At 40.9% G+C, this 24,342-nt stretch overlaps 1 long non-coding RNA gene across 1 annotated transcript; it reads left to right on the top strand.

The window, feature by feature from the left end:
• Nucleotides 1–2,254: 2,254 nt before the first annotated feature.
• On the top strand, nt 2,255–8,789 carry LOC308588624. The gene is made up of 3 exons (XR_014008831.1): nt 2,255–2,380; nt 6,835–6,962; nt 8,485–8,789. It is a non-coding gene; the product is annotated as an uncharacterized lncRNA (long non-coding RNA).
• Nucleotides 8,790–24,342: the final 15,553 nt, after the last annotated feature.

Here is a 24,342-nt window from a genome sequence, read left to right as displayed (position 1 = left end):
CTGTAGGGATGTCGGCGAATTCCTATGAAAACAGAAATCAGAGTGGGAATTCCTATTGTTTGCTTATTCATCCCATGTCCAGGATGAAACTCCATAGAGGGAGGAGCTGTTGAAGACTGCTGTGCTCTGTCTTCACAGTTGGAGGCAGTAATGCTTCTGAATACCAGTTCCTGGAAACCACAGGAAGGGAGAGAGCTCTTCTGCTCATGTCCTGCTTGCTGGTTTCCCATAGGCATCTGGTTGGCCACTTTGAGAACAGGATGCTGGGCTAGATAGGTCATTGGCCTGATCCTGAAGGCTCTTCTTCTATTATTTTGTTCTTAAGCCAGAGAATGTGATCCGTATTCACTATTGCAGTTGCTTTCAGTACACAAATAATACGTCACTGAGTACTTCCCACCTGCTTGGGAGTAAGTTACTGTTATGTACTGAGTTGAATAGGATCCAAAATGCAGCAGTTGGATTGGTCCTAGAACAATAGAATCCAGAATGCAGCAGTCTGACTGGTCTTCAGGAGCCACCCAATCCAGCTCCAGGTGGAAGTGAATCCGAAACCTGATTGGCTTACAGGAGAATCCCGGAATTAGCCAATCATGTGCGGCCCATTGTGTAAATAATGTATATAAAGCAGATATTGTGAGGGAACTTTCATTCCTCGCTACTATGAGCTGAATAAAGAGCATGGAATCCACACTCAACTCCGAGTATATTTCAGTTACATAAGTTGTGTAGCCTTGCCACAGCAGTGAGACGAATAATGTAAATTTCAGCAGAAGGTGAATGGCAGTGGAACAGAAATACTACAGCTTGCGGCAAATACAAGGAAGAATGGGAAATGATGCGTTCTTACATCCCAACTCTTCTGTTACCCTTGAAGCCATATGCTATGCATGTTTACTTGGAATAAGTCCCCCTGAGTTCCACAAAGCCTACTTCAGGATCGTAGAATCGTAGAACTGTAGAGTTGGAAGGGACCCCAAGGGTCATCTAGTCCAACCCCCTGCAATGCAGGAATCTTCCCTTGGGGGTTTCCTCTCACCAATCCTCTGCGTCCAGCCACCTATGGACAGCCAGATGGAGAGGACTGGAGGGCCATATTCAGCCTGCGCGCACACAGGCCTGAGGTTTCTTACACCTGCCCAATTTGACACCCCTGCCAAGCTCAATGCCACGCCCAAGGAATAGAGATAAATCAAAAACTTGACAATTCTGTATGTGGTTTATGCAAATTCATTAATAACGTGCGGCATAATAACGTACTTCAGGGTACATAGGATTTTACTGTTGATCTTGTTCATTATATTTTTAAATTCTCAGGCCAGCTGACAGTAGCTGTATTGAGTTTCTCTACAAAGATGAACCACTAGAGGCCACCACACACCTAATCAAGCATCAATCAATGTATTCCCTGGGGAATACATTACCGTAATCTGTCGTTCATGTAGCCCCCCCCCAAAAAAAGTGTTCACCATTCAGTTTTCTTTTCTTCTCCATTCATCTCATAATGGTTCAATTTAAAGCTTCAGCCATAGCCATGAACTGTGAAGACAATGGATTTCGGAACGACTTCTGGGAGCACATGTTGAGTGGGAAGCCCTCCCGCCAACATATTAAAAACAATAAAGTTTAAACTAAATTGCTTACTTATGCAAATGTGGCTGCACATGCATTATGTATATATTGATTGTAAATCCCCACACACACTTAAAAAAGAAAGCCGAAGGAATTAATTACATAGGGACAACCTTCCAAACTTGCCTATTAGATTATATAGAAATAGACCAGAAAGAAAAGAAAGAAAGAAAGAAAAAGTACTGGCTATTGTTTTATTAACTACATCTGATGTGCTCATTGGAGAAGTGTCCAAACTGTGAACTGAATCAGCTTGAAAGCTAAATATTTATCACGGCACGTTATATTTTTAGATTGTCCAAGTGAACGTTTCCAGGTGTGTTTATGTCTCTCATGGAAATCAGTGCTTACCTTTGGCTGAATTGTGCTCTTTGTGCTCAAGAATATGGAGTGAACTAAACTCTTTAAAGGGGGGGGGGACCTTCAGTTTCTATACATAGCAGAAGCTGTTTTGCTCTTCATATAATCTAAACCCCATGGCACGGTCCCACATACAAATGTAAGAAGATAATGACCAGTGATAAAGCCTTGCCATCTCATGGAACTGTGTGCAAGCCAGTCTAAAGCTGCGCTTCTACTTTAGCGATTGCTGTGTAAAACATTCTATATTGTGCCAGCATCCCTTTATCTGGCTACTGGAACAGAGATGCTAGACTTTGCTCCCTGCCAAAGAAAGCAACTCAACTGGCACCAGCAACCCTCTTCAGCAGGCTGGAGTGACCAGCTTCAAATACCAACGTGAAAGTGGGTGAGAGGGCTGGTTCAGCAGAATGTTCGAGGGTCAATTCTGCCATTTCTAGTTAGGGTTCCCAACTGAAACCCTTGAGAGCTGCTGCCAGTCCGTGCAGACAGTACTGAGCTAGATGGGCCAGAGGTCAGATTCAGTATAAGGCAGCTTCCTGTGGTCCTGTGATGGCAAGATTTGGGGTCTGAATGGTGCAGCAAGTCTCTCCCTCCTTCCTTCCTTCCTTCCTTCCTTCCTTCCTTCCTTCCTTCCTTCCTTCCTTCCTTCCTTCCCTCCCTCCCTCTAAGTGACATAGCAAGGGTGTAGCATTTGGGCTGCACCAACAGTTTTGCCATGAAGTACCCCAAGTACAAATGGCTGTGCTTAAGTTTTGGGATCCAAATTTAGTTGAACACTTTTTGTGTCCTCTTTGTGCACAGCCTAGTTGTGGCCAGGGAAATAATTTCCCCACGAATATAGCAGGTGAGAGTTTTCCTGCAAAGTGACATATAAAATACTACTACTACTACTACTACTACTACTACTACTAATAAAAATATCCTTCTCTGGGACGCGGGTGGCTCTGTGGGTTAAACCACAGAGCCAAGGACTTGCCGATCAGAAGGTTGGCAGTTCAAATCCCCACGACAGGGTGAGCTCCCGTTGCTCGGTCCCTGCTCCTGCCAACCTAGCAGTTCGAAAGCATGTCAAAGTGCAAGTAGATAAATAGGTATCACTCCGGTGGGAAGGTAAATGGCGCTTCCGTGCGCTGCTCTGGTTCGCCAGAAGCGGTTTAGTCATGCTGGCCACATGACCCGGAAGCTGTACACCGGCTCCTTCGGCCAGTAAAGCGAGATGAGCGCCGCAACCCCAGAGTCATCTGCGACTGGACCTAATGGTCAGGGGTCCCTTTACCCTTTATCCTTTATCCTTCTCTATTCTCCCTCCAGTCAACCTAAAGGCATTATCAGGGTCTAGGGCATATTGCAGCCAGACAAGAACACTTGGCTGGGTGACCTTGGGCCAGTCACACTTCTTTGAAGTCTCTCAGCCCCACTCACCTCACAGAGTGTTTGTTGTGGGGGAGGAAGGGAAAAGGAGATTGTTAGCCGCTTTGAGACTCCTTAGGGTAGTGATAAAGCGGGATATCAAATCCAAACTTGTGGCATAAAGCAAGGCCTGTGTTGGGCATGGCTTGTGGAAATTCCCGAGGGCCAAACAGAGAGGGCTGGAGGCCGCAACCCTGAGGTTCCCCACCTTTTCTATGTCCTTGTTTGAAGTGCTCCGAGCTTTCTCTACTCTCCTTCAAGATCTGCTTCTGGCCCTTTGTCTAAACCTATCAGCTTCCAATTCTATTTTATCCCCTGTTTTGATGCACTTCGCTTTCATTACAGTGCCTTAATAGGTGTCACAGTTTGCAAGGCTGCAACCTCAGCAGATGCTACATTTTATTCTCTCACAAACTCTGAGTCACCATTCGGAGAAGCCAAAGGGAACGCGCTGGGGAGCAAGAGTTGTTCCAGATTGTAGGAAACATTTGGATAACAGATATGTTAAGAATCAGACTTTCCTGCAATAAGAGTCTTACCCCCTTATGGGTTCCCTCCCCTTTGCCTATCAACACAAATAGTTTTGTCCAACTTCTGATTATTTCATCACTTCTCTGCTGTGTTTGCTCAGCTGTGCTGCCACTTTGCTTTGCAAAGCTTAGTAGCTACCAACTTCAGCCAGCTTGCATAGACAAGAGGAGGTCTCACACGGTTTTATATCATACTCTTGCTATGACATACCTAGTGCATGGCATGTACATTAGCTGCAGACAAGCATCCAAAATGTCTCTTTAAGTAACATTTATATTCAAGCAGACCAAGACCAAAATAAAAACAAAAACAACCAATTTGACATGCTTACTGAAGAATGGTGCAAACCATGAACTGACTCAGGTCGAAAAGTATTTATTAAAACAAAGCTCATTGCAAGAAAAACACGTATATCCTTTGGTTTTGGATTTCTAGGCCATCATAATCTGTAATTTGGACATGGGCAACAAAGAGTGTATGAGGCATGTATAAATCCCAAAGCATTTTTACTTGGTCCATTGTCTTTTGTTGAGGAGGATCCCATCAGTCAAACAATGGCCATATGGTTTGATTGCATAAATATCCAGGTTCAATCACTGATAATTCTACTTAAAAGTATCAGAGGGCCAAATGAAGTAGGAAGTTAAATGCAAATTTGCACTTAATGTGTGCAAGATGCAAATGATTTCAGCTGTGGGTGCGGGTGGTAATTGTAGAGATCACAATAAGTGTTTGTGTGGGGGGAATTTAACACTTTCCTCTCCTGCTGTGGTCCTTGCAAAGCTCACTCCTTCTTAAGCTGGTCTTTTCATTGCAAGGATATTCTAGTTTATCAACAAAAGGGAATTCCCTTTAAAGGGGCAATTTTTATCAGGCAGCATAAGGGAAGGGAAGGGTTAAAACTCCTTCCCTACTTCTAGCACTCATGATAATGACCCCCCAGCAGATTCTACTTGCATTTTTAAAAGAAATAAAGACAACTGTTAACATTATATATAAATACACAATTGAAGTTTCATTTTCTAGTTTGGCCATTCACATATTCATGCTCTGTAAGAGCTCTGGGATTCCCATATTCCTTATTTTAAAATGGAGGACTGACTCATCCTTTTACATCTTTAGTGTGTATCTTTACTAAAAACATAGTGTGTAGTGCTGTTATGAGTACATACCATGTGTGGCTCCTGGTTGTGGGGATTAAAAACATATCCACACATTTCTGAAGTCAGATTATTCCATGTGCACCTAGTTGCGTGTTGAGTCCCACAATTGCCACCCCCCAATAATTCACACTTCACACATCATTTTTTGTTTAGGTTTTTGGCATAATTTTGGCCACAACTTTATTCAATACAAAAATGTGAGTGGTTGCTTAGGCATTGGTTATGACTATCTGTCCATGCCCTCAGGGACAGAGCTGGCATTTCCGGACACCAGCGGAAGCCAGAGGCATTCCGGACACCAGCGGAAGCCTTAGTGGGAAACAAGTATTGGGTGAGAATGAAGCTGGGCATCAGTCCCTCACTTCTCACCCTCATGTTCCTTTGGGGCTTGCACGGCCCAAGTCCGATGCCAGGGACAAGGACGAAAGAATGGCAAGCCCCTGGATTCCTTTAACGGAATTCCCTTCGCATCATTTGGAGGGGCAGGCACTTACCCCTCCAAGCACCACTTTAACCAATGCCTAACCGCCAACCTTACAAGTTGTGACGATTTGCTACGCAGTAGGCGAAAACCAAATGGCACCAGCCAATCCGCCAGATGGCAAAATTCCTACTGTGCCCCCGCACCAAGGCAGATGACACCATGACAGGCATAGCAAGGTCAAGCGATCCAGAGAACCCCCCTATTAAAGGGAGGGAGGGCGGGTGATCCGAAGCAAAATGGCCAAGAGGAATTCCAACCTCTGGCCCCTTATATTTATAGACTCTAACCCCTCCTCTGAATTTGGCAACATACAAAACTCCCCAGCAACCCAATCTTAACCCTTTAGAAGGCTTGGGTTCTCTCCAAATCTGCCTAGTCATGGCAGGGTGGCATGTTTCCCCAACCGCAACACGTGCTCTCTGGCTAGGGAGAACACGCTTTGCTGTAATCCACATCACAAATCTATGGGCTCTGACAGATTACTAGGGTAGCTTCTAATCCAGAGATATTTAGACCCATTTAAACAAGTGCAACTTACTTTATTCTTTTATTCATTTAAAATAGTTCAGACTTAATAATGTCAATAAAATGTCAGTGCTAGCTCACTTTCTCTGGCTTGAGCTCACTGTAGTTTATGCATATGATTTCTGACGTGGTTATTGGGAATTTTGCAAAGCAAAATGGTGGAAACAAAAAGGATTCATATAGACACCTATACATTGTAGTTATATTTCTCTCATTTGTTCCCCAATAAAAAACACCCAGTAAAATCTTTCAGACATACCTGAAAGATTCCAGTTACTATAAAAGTTCATAAAACAATCATAATTTCCACATTGTTCCCCAATTTTGGGCCTTGCAGGGTTTCATTGTTCTTTGGGGGATGTTGCTTTGAACCATAAATTTCCATTTCTTTCGTACTTACTTCAGAAGGAATGGCCTTTCGAAAACTATATGTCAGTATCTCCAATATATGACTACCATTTCAACTCCCAAAGGTGCCATTTTTTAAATAGTCTTGCAAGTGTCATTGCTCAGATCTACACTACACACACACACACACACACACACACACTGCTTCAAAATTTGCCACAGTCTGCATTAACAAGGATGAAATAATTGTGGGACTAGTGCTTTTTCTTTAGATTTAAGACTAAAACTAGTATGGGGAAAATAAATGAAAGAGAATGGTTTTACCAAACTAGATTATTTTATGTATAAATAAAAAATGTTTCTTTCTGTTCATTTTAGGAGTATGGTGAAGCCAACCGTGATTGCTTCCAACCTGCCATGTTTAATACTTGGTATCCGTCTCAGATAGATCCATTCTTACCTACCTCTTCCATCACTTTTCTCCATATGTATAAGCTAAGCATAATGTAAGTGGAGTGGTTAATATGCATAACTACCGGCCCTTGTGTGCATTCCCCATGGTCATGCAACATTTCCATGGAGAATGTTCATGTAATCTATCCATGAAGATGTAATTGGTTGATATACATATGGAGAGCTGCTACCAATCCATGTCAACAATACTGAGCTAGATGGTCCTATGGTCTCAGTATAAGGCAGCTTCCTGTGTTGTGAGGAAACCATTGTTCCCCTCTCAGACCTAAAATTCCCAGAGTGGTTTACCGATCAACCCAGGGAACTCTTGGAACTGTAGCTCTGTGAGGGGAACAGGGGTCTCCTACCAACTTTCAGAACCCTTAATAAACTACAGTTCCCAGGATTCTTTGGGGGCGGGCGGACCATGATTGTTTAATGTGAATTCATATGTATGTATAGTGCATATATGACCATCATCTAACCTCCCCATAAACTAATACAAATAAATTCTCCTTAAATAGCCAGCATTGTCGTATCTGCCTGGAAACAAATCAAGATGAATGCTCAGTAAACAGGTCATCTGGAACCACCCTGTGCTAGATATGTTCTAGATTTAGCATCTAAAGAATGAGTGGCATATATATGAAGATATACTTCCCATAGCAGTAGATACACTTAGTCTTATGTATGAAATGCCTTTTTCAAATGTTTTGGTTGCTTGGGACGTGTATTTTTAATGTAAAATTGCTTTTAATCTGGTATCATTTTGTCATCTGCACCAGAAAGGTAAAGAGTTCAGTGGCGTTGTCTTTGAAAAGAATTACACAGCTCGATATCAGATTTATTGACTAAGTGTTATTAACAATAGTCTTGAGACCAGATCTGTTTAATTTCTGTCATATAGGAATCTGAATACTTAAAGCCTACTGTAAGGCCAAATGGACTACCCAGTGTTTAGAAATCGTCTGACACAAATCTAGCAGCTGGGAATAATCAGATAGCACTGTGGGCTGAGCATGCATGTAACCCAAGTTCTCCCAGGAGAGGTGCTTCTAACGGGGCTACTGAACGCATGAGTGTTAAAGTTGGTTCACTTTTCTTTAAAACAAAATACATTCCAAATATATGTCAGAACCCCAGCTGTTGTTTTTTTTCCAGAGGGAGACTGTTGAGTTGACAGACAAACAGAAATATGAAACGAATAAGAGTGATGGAATGTTATAATAATATCAAGATGCTTTAGATGTGTATTGCTCACAATTCTCATACTATACTGTATCTTTCTCCATTTCTGTTTCGACAATAAGCTTTGCATGGCTGAGATCATTCTTCGGTTGCTGATAAACTCTATAAAGAGTGCCACAGGAATGGCTGAATCAATCTATAACAAGGCTAGGCCATTTTGTATGGGTCCACAAATCAGCCCGTTCCATGCTGTTTATGCATTGGTTTTTTTGTTTTAAAAAATCTGCATAGAAATTCACATTTAAGTTCTTTTTTAAAGATACATTTTTATCTTACGTAAATCAGTAAGTATTGTTTTAAATTGTACTTGGATATGCTGTTTTTCAGCATTAGGTCTGCATCAGAGCAAACACCAGTGGATAACTAAGATCCAGACTGCCCATTAATCCAAGAAGGAAGGATCAGATATATTCAGAATTTTCAGAGCTCAAATTACACCATTATCTCTAGGATGAAGCTACAATGGGCAATTTCCTTTAGCAATAAATGGGTTTGATTATTATTCTTTTAACCTTTGCAGCAAATGGGAATATGAGGCCGCTATCTTAAAACACATTCAGAATCCCCACTTCCAGTGAATCTACATTTCTTTCCAGTGTTAACAGTTTGATAATAAAGAGTACATCACATGAGTTGATGCCATGGTGATGCTCTAACTCCCCATCTGCTGCGGACACAGGTAAGTGGGTGTGGCACTGCAGAATTCAGGCTTCTGCAATCCATGGCGCATGCACACACACACACACACATTTATAGCAGATAAAAGTAAAAGCAATGCACACCTGGCCCCTTTCAGGATTTCCACATGGATACGTCAAAACATGAAGAGAAAGATCACCCACATCATATCTCAGAAACCCTGGGCTTTGCCTTCCTATTTGCATGTTGACATAGACTGCCCCAAGGAATAAGATCATATCAGAAAGAGCCAACCCTAAATACGACAAGCTTAAAATAATGTGGAATGAACAATACAGCTGATGAAGGAAAAGCCTGATGCCTGAAGTCTTAGGTAGGGTTAAGTTCTTGTCTGATGTTTAAGTTTGAGGCAGGCATTCACATCTGCTATATTTGTTGGCGTTGCTTTGAGATGAGACAAAAGGTGTTTTGTCTCATCACTTTTTAGTTACATGAAGTTCATGTCACGATTAATTGAGTGATATCCAGCATATGTCAAGTCATCTTTCCTATGTGTGCTGAAATGGTATTTAGTTCCAGTGAAACCTATGCATCTATTAAGGTATATGCCAATGTAGTCAAAATAGACTCCCTAAGTGCAAAAATGGCTCTAGCTGGGTTTTGTTTTGCTCTGTAGACCCTCTGCTGAGTATGAGCAGAACTTTGCATAGTTCAGTCATGTTTCAACCCAGAGCCACTAAAGGAGATTCTGAGAAATCAGGAAGGAACTGACTTAAAACTTAAAAGATGTAGTTTAGAAATTAATAGACAAATGGGCGGATGGATGGATGGGAATCATGAGACTGGATGCTGGGACCTCAAGCTTGAGAAGAGTTCTTTGCAAGGAGATTCTTAAGCAAGGAAGCATTGACTTTGCAGTCACTATAGCAAATGGCTTCCCAGGAACTTTGCTGATCTCTGCCACTTTCCCCCTCCCTGCTAGTGCACAGGAGAAACAATCCACAATCCCTGGCTTAGTGATATAACCAGAAAGTAGATTTGTTTGAGTAAAACAAACCACAGCCTATTCGCCAAGAACAAACATTGGCTACAGATCATCATTTGTTTGGAATGAAACAAATCGTGAAACCCACCTTGGGCATAATGGGTTCCTTTTCCCTGGGTGCTAGCAAGGAGGACCATTACAACGGTTTACAATGAAGTGTCATTAATATACAGCTCAAACATTTTTGGACCCGTTCAGATTCTATCTGCAAAAGCAATCTTTCTGAGAGCCTTTTTAACTACTTTGTCTTCCCCTTAGATGTGTAGTGGTGTCTTCTCTTGAGACTTCTAGTCTGGTGCTCTGTGTTGATCCATCGGTGGTCAGGACACCCACAGCTCTCTTCAAGCTCAGTCAGGAACAGGGACTTTCAACATCAGTATTCTTGATAAAGATCTTTGGATTGACCAAGATGGTTGCTAGAGAAGTCTGAAACAAGACATATGTACACCTCATGCTCAAAACCAGGAGTCAAGAATAGTATTCCATAATAATTAAGGTATTTTATAACATGAACTACAAAGCTTATGAGGCATGGGGAACATACTGTACTTTCATTTATTATGGGACTGTGTACATATTTTGGTCCAAAGCACACCACAATTTTTTAAAGCTTCTCAAGATTACAATTTAGATGAATCCACGGCTATCGTTTGTAAATCTATGGGGCAAGGAAGCAAATGACTATACATTCAAAAGAACTTTTAGCTGGCTGTTGGCAGCAGCTAGCATTTCTCTTGTGCAAAAGTGGAAGACATTGCAAAGTTTACAGCTATCATTGTGGTACAAAAATGTTTGGCATTTTCAGAAAATAATAATGCATACTTGGGAAGTCTCAGATGGATTGGCAAACCTGGAACATCTTTATGCCATATGATGGGACTTTATTACTTACACCACTACAAAAGCTGTGCATAACTCTTTAACTCTACCAATGCGTGAAATCTGGGCATCACAATAATACTTTTTGTTACTGGTCCCCTTATGTTAGTCTCATCTGACTATGAACCAACCATGAGAATTTGTATGTGAGATTCCTCTTTTCTGTTTTGGTTTATGCTATATAATTTAATTGAAAACACTTTTAAATGATCTAGAAAGCTAAGAATCAGTACACATGTGGCATAAGACATCACATCTACTGGAAATGTCTGAAAATTGGGTATTGTGTGTCAAAATTTTGGGCTTTAAGCGTAGTTCATGACAGAGATCAGCACTCCAGCACAAGGTAAAATACAGAGGATGGAACATGTGATAGTTCCAGTCTGACTACATAGGTGAACATGCCGATGAGAGAGAGGGATCCAGTAACAACAATTGGTGTGTATCTTATTTATACATGATTTAAAAATGATTTATTTATTTTTGTTAAATGAATGCTGAATTTACTAGCTTTTATGTGAAAATTCAACACATGAAGTGATAGCTCTTTTTGGTGGCTGTTTTTGTACCACGAGAACTTTTCTGAAACAGGCACCAATTTCCTTTTTGCTTCTATGGCTAATGCACCAGTTTTTGTTCACCCATAATGGGATTGTTGCCATAGCGGTGGCTACCCAAATAGAATGCATTAAGCTATTCTTTCATTTCCCTCTAATGTTCTCTGTAATGTGATCAAAATTCTATTAGGTGCACGACTAATATCTACAAAAGAAAAGCATCAAGAATGTTGTTATTCCCCTCAAATTACTTGCTTTGCAGTCATATTGATTTTAGTGAGACTGCTCTGGAGTCCTTTGTGTCCTACTGATGTAACATCTTCTGGGAAGTCTGCTCTGCTAGACTAGGCACATTTATTCTTAGATTTAACTTCACTTGTGGAAACTACGGCATCATTTATGGCTTTTCATCCCCCCCCCTCTGCATTTATACCACACCCTAGAAAGTGAGATATTGTCCAAGAATGGAAAATCTCCATTCTCTGGCATGCTGGATATAGTTGAGCTTTTGGCAAACATGATAGCCCATCACTCTCTTCCAAAGAACTATATTGCAAAGTCCAGGATGAAAGGTTGCCAGGGAGGAGATTTCAGAAAGCTTTATTTCCTGATGCAAACAATCAAGTTCATCCCATTTGCCGAAAGGAGTATAAGTATTAAGGGCTCAACTTGCACCTTACATATGAATATGTGCAAGGGACAGCCGAACAGTGCACGCCTTTTCTGAAAAGCAGTGTTGGGAGGGGTGATTGGAAGAGGAAAAGCAGCAGAGGAGAGATGGTTTCCCGTTTCCCCACCCATTGCTTTACTCCTTAAAAACCTAGGGATGTAGGTGGCGCTGTGGTCTAAACCACTGAGCCTCTCGGGCTTGCCGATCAGAAGGTTGGTGGTTCGAATCCATACAATGGGGTGAGCTCCCATTGTTCTGTCCCAGCTTCTGCAAACCTAGCAGTTCAAAAGCATACCAGCACAAGTAGATTAATAGGTACCACTGCGGTGGGAAGGTAAACAGAGTTCTGACAATTGTCACAGTGTCCCATGGCACCAGAAGCAGTTTAGTCATGCTGGCCACATGACCCAGAAAGCTGTCTGAAGACAAACGCCGGCTCCCTCAACCTGAAGCAAGATGAGCGCCGCATCCCATAGTTGCCTTTGACTGGACTTAATCGTCCAGGGGTCCTTTACCTTTTCACTGAAAAACTTCCAAGACAAGGCATCCCACATCTGCAGCTGTGTGTTCTATCTTTCAGAAATATGTATGTAAGCTTGTGGCTCTGGAGGGAGATGTTTTGCTCAGGCATGGTGTAAGGCAGGCAGCACCAACCTTATCAAGCCAATTGGCACATCTGCAAACAAAAGCATGTTCCATTCAGTTCAATGTGAAAAAGCAAAACATTGAATTGATTGAGTGATTGTTTGTTTGATTTCCACACCGCTAAATGCATTTGAAATATCTCTAAGCAGTGTGCAGAAAACTGAAGCAACAACAGACAACTTAAAGAAAATATTACAAAATACAGTGTTACATATAAAAATGTTACATTAATAAAAAGTTACTAATATAATTGTAAATCAATATTGATTCATTTTCCTTCTGACTGATACACCCTCCCTCTCAGCCTCTGGCTTCTCACCCAGGGTCCAACAAACTTTCAGCTCACCCACAAAAGTTTCATGAGAAGAGTTCCTAGAAGCAGCAGACATCACCTTGGTCTCTCACTCTAGACTTGCTTTTTATGGGCAGGCTCAAGGTAGGTGTTTTTTCCTTAGGCTGCCTACAGATGTGTCCCATTCAGATGCACTAGAAAGCACAGGTCCCAGCTGCTTTCAGCTTGTCCCATGCTACTTAGGCATGGGTCTGAACAGCTTTCCATTTACCACACTGCTTTCTCCAGGAAAACTAACTCTTCCTATAGAAAACCCAATTGATGTCTGCTCCAATTCAGCTTTAAAGATGGGATTTTCCCAGCGGAAAGTGGTGGGACAAGCAGAATGAGCCCCTAGTCTAAGATTACAGGGACACTCTGAGAGGGTTGCGCTATCCAAGGATTTCTGCATTGTATGTGCTTTTGATCCATAGATATTCTTCTGGTGCAATATACAGGGTGAGTCCTTTAAAAGAGGCCCTGTGGATAGAGAGTACACATGTTCCACAGGGCCTCTTTTAAAGACTCCCCCTGTATATGTGTGTGCAAATGAATTCCTGGATGCCAAGATCTGAGTTTGGGGCAAATACTCTTTGGTGAGAGAACCCCACTATCTATCACAATGGCAGACATTTGCTAATACCTCAGAAAAGCCCTAAAGGGCATGTTTATTAAAGCCAAGCATGCAACTTCGGTTGTATGTGTGTAGGGATTCATAAGCAGACGTCTTCATATCTAATAATAGAAAACAACTCACAAAGTAAATTTAAGGTTAAACCCACTCCATCCCTACCCATTGTCTCTTTCTTCCCATTCTGGCTATCCTTCATCCCTGTGTCTGTTGGTTCATATAATAATTACCTGTCTATCATAGGCACAGTGATGTTTGTCTATTATGGATGTGGCAATATTAGAAGTTCTGTTTCATTGCTTTATGCTTCTGTTTGGATGACCGAAACTCATACATGCAACCAAAAAGTACAAAGGTTGATACACCAGTGCAGAAAACAAATCATACGGACATGGTGCTAGGCAGTACATGAAGCAATATCTGATACCACTATCAAATTACCCTTGTGATTCTATTTGATTCTAGTTTGATTTCCACCATTCTATTTGATTCTAGTTTGATTTCCACCATTTTAGAAAAATGTTTGACTGTGTTCAATTAATTTATTTTCGGAATGCTAAGCCGTAGGTGGAACATATGGAAAGTTGAGTAGATCAGTGCTCTTGGCTATTTTCATTAAATGATTCTCTTTTAAGTTCCTAATTTGGGGGGGGGGATATTTTGTTTCAATTAGATCAGAGCCACTTGCTGATCATGTGGCTGATCATGTGACAGATTAATCAATTACAGCTGCCTCCAAACAGCATGACAGCAATATTGACTGAAGCTTAACACCTGCATCTCATCAAGTTCCACAAGGAGGCATCAATTTCTAATTACACCATTCATTTTCTCCCTATTGCTTGAGGCCTCTCATGATTTACCATCTGTAAAGCCTTAACTGACATCATGTAGGAGAGAATGCAAGTCATAGGATCACAATTACTATTGTCAATTATGCAACAAGGCTGCAATCCACAACCTCCTTCAGCCAGGTACAGTATACAGCTTGCCCAAATATAACACTTGAGTATCATTGAAGCATGGCATGGAAATGAGATCATCCATACCTGCCCTACACTCCTGTCTAGTCATCTCCTTCCATGCCTGATTGGTGCACATTTGTTTTAATATTAAATGGCTTGCACACAAGTGATATACATACCCAACAACCCATACATTTTGCACGCACATGAGTCTAGTTACTGGGTTCAGTGGAACTTGATTTGCTCAAGTGTAGTTGCAGCATCTTAGAATGAGGTAATGAAAGACATATGCTGCCACCACCATTATGAGTTTCTCTCTCTCGTCTTCTTGGAAATCACAAGTATAACATAGTGAAGGACACAGAAAAGAGTCAGGTTGTATGTAAAATAAAAAAGGGAGAAAGTGTAAGACACCAGTTATCAGATTCATCTGTCCTTGTTCTGAGGTCATTCTGCCTCATACACACACACACACACACACACACACACACATGCATATACTACTGAAATCTGAACACATGTCCGTTTTCTGGGCTAAACAAGTAATTTTTATTACACAGAAGGACTGGAATAACTTCAACTAAATTTTAACAAGATTACGGAACAGCCATCCAGAATGCTACATTAAATATAACTATGAAAGCTAATTTGACAGGTGTTCAGATTTTGGTTGCACTAATAGACCTCAAATTTCCATTTAGTAATACTTTATATACTGAATATCATAGGACTTTGGCTAGGCGGTTTTACGTTTCTGACTTATTTGGCTTGGCTCGTGTTACATTTAAAATACTCTATCAATTAATAGGCATGAGCAAGAAGTAATTTTCTTCATTCCACACCAAATACTGCCTTTTGACTTGATTGGGGAAAAACAAACAAACCCAGAAATGAGGTTATGTTATTATACCCTTCCAGATAAAAATGCAGTGGAGCATAAAGGATATGGAAATATCTGAAACAGAGAGCCCCCAAACTCTCTGCGATCAGGCTTCACAGTCACAGAAAACTGCAAGCACATTCAGCTGGATGGTCTTACAATCCACCTCGGACCTTCCCACTCAACATACGAAGGCTGTAGTGATGTGCACAGTCCAACAGTACCTTCATTGATCTAATCAATAAATGCTTGCGCAAGGTAGTGAGATAACCAAGTATCTTCTATCAGCTCCCACTAAGAAAATATTGGCCATCCATTCTAGGTTATGAACTCCTAAACAAAGGAACAGTCAACCAGCAGCCATAACAATACTCTATTTTTATGTTACCTGTTCAGAGACAAAGAGATAAACAATTTGACCTCCTCCTTACTACTACTTTGTTTGTATTAGATACCAACTAGTAGAATAAGTTTGAATGTCAGAATGTGAATCATAAGAATGGGTCCTCAAATTAGGAGAAGACCTAGAGTATTTTCAGGTGTGGGGATTATTGTGTTAGTTTTCCCAGTCATAATGCTAGAATTTTTATCCTGGCTTTTAACTTCCTTTTACATTGCATTTACCTGCTTTACCTGGTATTTTATGGAACTGTGGCTTTTGGACTGATATAATGCCATGTCACACTAACTTTTAAATGGCAGGAAAGATCTGCATGCCAGAATACTGGTCCCAATCTCATCAAATGAAATTACAATGCAAAATCTCTGTGATTGTCTGGGTTAACTGGGTTGCAAATGGATTTCTTTCTGGAAGCAAATAACACAGGAATGGGTGCTAAACTTCTGCTAGATTCTGCTGTTTTTCCATAAGTAGTGTTTACATTCTCTTAGATATTATATAAAATGTGGAAATTATCAGGCAAGGAAACGTCTGGAAAATGGAATAAAGTGCTGTCTGAGTGCAGCCCTAACATAATAGATTCAGATTTTGCAGGCGGGGCTTAGCATAAAATAAATGGTACACTGGAGAAAACCTCCAGTAATTACTTTTCCTAAGAAAGGGACTCTGGAAAGAAAATGGAACTGTGACAGTTCATTTTCCAGACAACTACTGTTTTCACTGCACTGTTTCTTGCAAGTCTATGACAAAATCATGGCAAGAGCTGGGAAAGGAAATCTTCAATAAATATTTTTCCTAATGGAAAATGCTGTTATGAAAAATCCTCTTTTTCTGGATGCAATTTTGCTAAATGACATACAATGTCAACAAAGCAAGAATATGAATTTCAGACTGCTAAAAAGGTGTTGGAACATGTTTCACTGACATATCTGACACTGCATTCCTATGTCCTAACTTGGGGTAGAAACTGTTGAGATAGTTAAAATAAGTCCCATTCTCAGACTTCAATAGAATCAGACCTGGACTGTGAAATTTTGTTTAAAAATTATTTTCAAATTTCTCAGACAGGCAAAGGACCTTGAATCTAAAAATCTGCTTCTCAGAGTACTTCATGTTTGAATTTACCTATGTACAGATATGCCTAATTAATCAAATGCAGTGGACAAAGACATTCAATCTGTTTTTCTTCAGTTGGCTTGGCTCTGCTGTTCAGATGATGATCAAAACAAACCATATCCTCCCTGTGTGGAAAATACATTTATATAAGATATGCAAAACAGGATGTGACAAAATTCTGGAGAGAAAGCACAACACTGCCGGCGCATGGGGTTCTGGTATAAATCAGTCTTCAGCACTGGGATTCATGTTGGAGGCTACACCAACTGCTTCGTTCAGCAAATGCTAAGGGAATAGGGCAAGCACAAAAAATGTGGGGGGATCAATGACATCATGGATTTACATTGTCAAGGAATGACATCATAGTTGCTTTCAGTTAAGCAAGAATATTCCCTGCAGTGGTTTGTTCATTCGAGCGTTTCCTTGATTAATAAACAGCAGTAATGACTTGTTTAAGGTGTGTTAAGGTGTGTTCTATACTAATGTGGTGCTAAAACATATATCCAGCATTTTGAAAAAGCATTCCCTATCAGTTAATGAGAAAAGAAATTACATTTGAAAACTATCAAAGGGGAGAGGAAAAATGTGTGAAATTTTGCCTTTGTGCAGTAGGCTAGTTTCTACCCACAACTCTCTTGTTCTCCATCTAGGCAAGCAAAGGGCATGGTCAGAGTTCAGGGGCATGTCCCAGTCAAGCTTGAGGATGTGAAGCAGGACTGCTGAGAGCATGACCTGGGGAGGCAGAGCGTTGTTGGTAAGTGGGCATGATGTGGGGGGAGTTTTGAGGGCCAGATAGGGATGCTTGGTGAGCTACATTTGGTTCACCACCCCTGCTCTACAACCTGCTACCATCACAGACTCTTCTTCTCCACAACTTGTACACTGACTGAGAAAAGGGGCTTACATGAGCTACAAAGTTTTGAAGACACCTACACAGAAGTTCTGTAACATTAGCCCTTTCACTGAAATTCACAGGGATTTCTATTAATTATACAAACAGATAATCAACAATGAGCATTTTGTTTCATGAGAACCTTGTCCATTTGGGTCAATTCTCTCTATGATTACTTGCAAACATGTTATCATATCCCCCACACAGACCAAAACTGAAGTCATCCCTCACTCACATGTACTTTACTGTGGGAGTGGGAGATTGAATTCTCAAGTGGCTTTCCACCATAACTAGACCTGGGCATTAAAATTTCTGGAGGTGAATATGATGAGGAGCATAGATGAGCCAGCAGAAACAAACAGAAATGGAAAGCACTTCCCTGAATGCCCATAATCAAACCAAGGGAGTTTCTCTCATCTCTCCCTTCTAGAATTTGATCCTCTTCCTAATGTATTCATTGCATCACAACTGGAACGGAACCTGTGAAGCCATTCCTTTTTTAAAATATATGGAGATATAGTAAGATTTCTATCCTACTAAAATACCACTATTAATAACAATAATGTTTACATTTGCATTCTGTAAGGCAAATCTCCCTCATTTTCTCTCACTGTCTTGGTTTCAACAAGTTGCAAACATACCTGACTCTCAAGTCCCCTTGTTCTCTCAACATCTGTAGAACAAGTGCAACTTTGACCAATGGTGCGTGCCCTTCAAAATGCTGGAGACATTAGGCTTTTATTGGAGGAAAGCAGGGGATTGCAGCTGGCGGAGGAAGGCAAATCTATGTGAAGACAATAAAGAGAGGAGCCCCCCCCAAAAAAAGACCCTGTAAAACAACTCACTTGAGGAGGTTATTCATAGTTGTCAGAATATGAATCCTCAGGTGTTTTGTTTTAACTGTTAAATTAGTAGTGTTTTTAATAATTATGAGTAATGCAAGTCAAGCAAATCCTTGAACACATATTGATTCTGGAGCAAGGTCCATATTTGTCAAAGGCAGCAACTTCCAGATGTGTGTGTGGTACATTAGCCAGGATTTTTCCATCCTGAGATTGTATACTATCCCAATCGCTCCTTTCTTCATAGAGCTGTGATAGTGAAAAAGTCTATAGAGCTTTCTAGGCTTATGTTTCCCTCAATAATATTTAAATTAGCCGTCCTGAACCTGGTGCCCTCCAGATGTTTGGACTATAATCCACATCAGCCCCAGCCAGCATGACCAATGGTCAGGGATGGTGGGACTAAGGGAAGTACTGTAGCTCAGTGGTACAGCATCTGACTTATGTGAAGATGGATCCAGAACTGAAAAGATTTCAGAGAGAGCTGCTGGCAGTCCAAGTGGACAATACTGAGCTAGGTAGACCAAAGGTCTGATTCAGCATATGACAGCTTCCTATGTTCCTGGAGTTGTAGTCCAAAATATTTGAAGGGCACCAGGTAGAGGAAGGTTGCTTTAGACCCTTAAAAACTATTCTTGAGGAACTATTTCTCTGCACATGTTGCGTTGACATAAGCATCTTAGAGTGTGCTTGAGAGAGTAGGTTGAGCAGGAACACTTTTCCCCATTGGGATGACTTCATTTATGGTGAAAGCACCACCATATGTAGTCCTTGAAGACGTCAGAGCCCATCCCATTCATTTCTTTTCTTTTTCAACCAACAAGTGGCAATGCAGTTACTAAATCAAACAGCCTGGAACATCATGGAGAGGAGAAATCATATATGAATCAGTTTTTGAAAAGGAAGCTTCAGAGAATACTAAAGGTTAACCTTTGTCAACTTCTTCCCTGGAATATTTAGCTTCTCTGCAATGTGTTCATGCTAAACCAGATATGTCTCCTCTTAAAAAAGAAAGAGCTACAATCTACTGACAGCTAAGTATGGCCTAGTAGGTGAAGGATGAGAAACTGAATATATATATATATATATATATATATATATATATATATATATATATATATATATATATATATATATAAAAATGTATATGTATATATATGTATATGTATTCCCAAAATCCTTGCAAATAAAGTTTGTCCATCTTTTTGTCCATCTGTTTACAGGTCTTTACTTCTGAATAGGCAGGGCAAGACAGCGATCTGGGTACATTTTCATTCTGCAGCTCAGGTGAAGTGCTCTTTTATACCATACTCTCTTTTTTTAACCATGAAAAAGTGCTGAGGTATCGCTTGCACACTTTTTTTGGAGGACATCTTTTATTTTATCTTAGCATTTAAACTTTAATATTATTGTAAAATCTCAAATGATTTTAAAATCCTAGGGCACAATCCTTGGGCAGCAGTGGGGCTGATGTGAGCACCACATCGGAAGTGGGGAGAAGGCAAGAAAATTACTCATGTTTCTTGTTCCAGCTTCACGCTGGTGCAGCAAACAAGCCTGGATCAAGTCTTCACCACAACCTGCCAGTAGCTGAATTGGCTCGGGAACCAGAAGATCCTTGGCTGGCTCAGCTCTGCCACCAAAACACCCCATTTGGTGGTTTCAGCCAACCACCCCAGCAGAGAAAACACTGATGGTAGCTTCTGCTTGCCTGTGCTTTGGGCCAGGGGAGCTCCCATGGCAAGGGAGCCTGGCACACTCAGTGGCACAGCCAGGCAGTGCTGAGCAGAGGGACAGCTCTGCCTAATCCAAATCCACTCCAGCACTATCTCTCTGTGTCTCACCTTTCTTCCATCGCAGAACTCAAAGCAATATATATTATGGTTGCCAGACATCCCCGTTTCCCAGGGACAGTCCCCGGATTTACAAATCTGTACCTGGACAAAATCTGTCCCCGGATTTCATTTAATGTCCCCAGATTTATATTTTAAGTGTTGTAGATAGTAGGGAATGAATATTGCGTGATTGGTCAACGGTACAAGACACATCATATGGGGACTTCCAGCGAGGCAAAATGGCGGGCACCACGGCAGTGAGCAGCTCCTGAAGCCAGCCAGAGCCAACTGCGCTACCAGGCTGGCTCCGGGCTGCTGAGACTGCTGCTGCCGCTGCCGCTGCCACTGCCAAGAGGGAACCGGGGACACCCAGTGCGTCAACTGGGGGAGCTGCTGAATCCCCACAACACAAATTGAGCCAGGAGCAAGAGCGCCTGGCCACTCAGCTAACTGCCCAGCGGCACTCCAGGGCCAGAAAAACCCTGGAGCCGACGCAGGGAGAAAGAGGAGAGGAGAAGGAGAAGGGAGAGAGAAAGAGGAAGGAGAAAAAAGAGGGGAGCTCTGACCTTGCCACGCTGCCGCTGAACAGGAGAGGTAGGAGAGCGCCAGGAGGGCAAGGATATGTGGCCAAGCCCAGGCCCGACCCGAGCCTACTCCACGGCAGCTAGCACTCCAAGAGAGCAGGCTGGGGCCGAGAGAAAAGCCACGTGACAGAGGAGACCACAGAAGAGAAGATATTACTTCTTATTTATTTATTTTAAATAACTTTTTAAAATAACTTTTTCTCTTTAAAAAAAAAAGTGTCCCCGGCTTATTTGAAAAAAAATCTGATAACCTTAAAATAAATGCAGTTCCCACTCGGTCTCCTGTCCAGCAACTGAGCAGTTCCAGACCTGATCAGCTTCAGCAAGATGGCTGCATCATATAAACACATAAATCTGAAAACAGAACCACAAAGATCAGTCTTCATGCTGCTTACCCCAAAATATTGCTGATATACTATCATGCACTCCCCACTTCCCCAAATGGTGAGAGATTCCAGAAGCAGCATGACAGCTTTTAGCTTCCTTGGGATTAGAGCAGTAAAGACTTACAACATCTTTGTGATATTTACTTTATTTACAAACCCAGCATATGTGGAGGTCAACAGGCATTCATATATATGCATACAGCACAGCCTACATCAATTTTCTAGGGAGCAACTTGTTTCTAGGGAGCCCCTTGGCTCTATCCCAGTTTGCCATAATTCAACAGAAGCAAATTCTCAATTTCAGCTTATTCCAGCTAGAAATTCTCCTCTTTCATTCTCTCTTCACCCCCTCTCTCTCCTTGTTCAATCATTCCCCACTCAATTATCAATGGTGCGAGCAGGAGACTAGGGCCACATTATTTGGCCCTGACCACACCATTTCATCTCCATCAACACTGCCTCCCTGCTGTCCATGCATTATGGAGGAGCCTCTGTTGAGGTGAGCCTGTTCTATGTACATAGGCTGCTCCCCCTTGGGATGTAAATCACACATCATGGGAGAAGCCTAGGCCCATAGAAAAGGTTCCACTCTAATAGTAGTTCCTCCCCAACATGTTAAACTATGGAATTTGATCCCACAAGATATAGTGCTGACCACCAACATGGACGGCTTTAAAAGAAGATTAGAGAAATTCCTGAGGATAAAGCTGTCAGTGGCTACTCACCATGGTGGTTATGTTCTGCATTTGCTGTTGGAGGCAGTATGTTTCTGAATATCAGTTAGTGGAAACTGTGGGAGGGGACACAGTCATCTACTGTCCTTTGATTCTCTCAAGGAAAGAAAACCTAAGCAGGAATGTTGTTTGGGGGGAAACTGAGAATCACTCTGAAGAGATGGGAGATACCTGCAGGCAAAGGATTGCATTTCCAAAATATGGAATCTGCATTTATGGTTAACAAAATTTGGTTTAATCTTATACCAGTTCCAAGAATCTACAGTTTGCTTAAATTCAAATGACTGTTTCTAAATCACGTTTGGTAAACGAAGAAAACCCAAGCATTCTTCTCTGGCCTGATTAGAGCACTGAAGGCATGGTGCACATTATGGCCATGAAATGTTTTCATTCCCCACATTCATATGCAAATTATCCATTTATCATCATCTCAGACGAAGAACACATAACAGATGCCTAAATGTTTCTTATCATGTACACAATCTGAGCATTCATACTTGTGGGTTGGGGGGTTATGTGAAATACCTTGAGATTTAGAAAAAAATATTGGATTTATAAGCAATGGTGGTTGACCATGTTATGGAGCCTTCTATGAAATTTGCTTGGAGCTTCTTGCATTTAATAAGGTTCTTATTTAAGACTAATGCCATCTAAGCCTGTTTTTCATTGACTTTGAATAGATGACACTTAAGTTAATAGCTTATACATTTTTCTCCTTTTGTGTGCCATCCAAATGACTTATCCTACATATGTGCTTGTGATTACAAATCAGCAAATAATTCATAACATATTCCATTGGGGACATATCTAAAAAAAGACCACGTGAGTCTCTGATGTATTCATAGTAACTTAGTAAAGCAACTTTAGCAAATAATCCTATATAGTTTACAGGCATTTTTCTTGAGTAAGTTATTAGTCATACATTGAGCTAGCTTGATAGCATCTACAAAGTCAGCTGGTAATGATTCCCCCTCCCTGCTGTTTTTACAACAGGGCTCTATATAAAAAAGCAAGAGCATTTCACTGATAATGCCATAGATTTTAAGCACCTCACCCAGTGGCAGATACTGTATTAAAGGCCAGACACATAGGGATGTAAGAATGCTGTTTCTGTTCTGACTTGTATTAATCATTTGTATTACAGTATTTTAATATTTTGTTGGAAGCTGCCCAGAGTGGCTGGGAAAGCCCAGCCAGATGGGTGGGGTATAAATAATAAATTTTCATCATCATCATCATCATCATCATCATCATCATCATCATCATCATCGTCATCATCACTATACAGTGGTACCTCGGGTTACATACGCTTCAGGTTACAGACTCCGCTAACCCAGAAAAATGCTTCAGGTTAAGAACTTTGCTTCAGGATGAGAACAGAAATTGTGCTCTGGTGGCACAGCGGCAGCAGGAGGCCCCATTAGCTAAAGTGGTGCTTCAGGTTAAAAACAGTTTCAGGTTAAGTACGGACCTCTGGAACGAATTAAGTACTTAACCCGAGGTACCACTGTAATCACTTTTCCTCTTCTGCTGCAGTTTGGTTTCTGCCAATTCTACATTATTTGTCTTGCTATCGTATTTTACTTTTTAAATATAACCTTTTTATTAACTTTTAAAATTTTACTAATTCTTTTAAACAACCCTCAGAATAAATCTCTCATATCTGTTGACTTCCCATCCATTCTTTCATGATGTTCTTTTCTTACCTTATAAAGCTCCTATGCTACTTATATTTTACCAATTATATGTGTTAATTATCAGTGATTAAACTGCAGTTCTCACCTGCTGCTATACTTCAAATCCTGCATATGTTTTAACATAACCATAATATTTTAATAGCATAGCCATAGGTTTTTTTTTTTTTGTTTTGTTTTTGGCAAATATTCCATGACATATTTCCATTCTTCAAGAATTTTTTCTTCATTCTGTTCTTTAATTTTCACAGTCTAGCCATCTCATCTGTTCTGTTTTTGTTGGGTTGGCATTGGTTAAATGTTTAGTTGGGGTTGGCAGTTATTTTAATTTGGGTATAACTTTAAACTGTTTATTGTTGTTGTTATTGTTGTTGTTATTATTATTACTGGTTTCTATTGGTTTATTGGCTTGTTCATTTCTTGTATAGGATATTCTGCTTTTTGATGTTTGATGTTTCTT

Source organism: Podarcis bocagei (assembly GCF_964188305.1).
Source record: "Podarcis bocagei genome assembly, chromosome: 6".
Lineage (NCBI taxonomy): Eukaryota > Metazoa > Chordata > Lepidosauria > Squamata > Lacertidae > Podarcis > Podarcis bocagei.
This window is presented reverse-complemented; position numbering and strand designations above follow the sequence as displayed.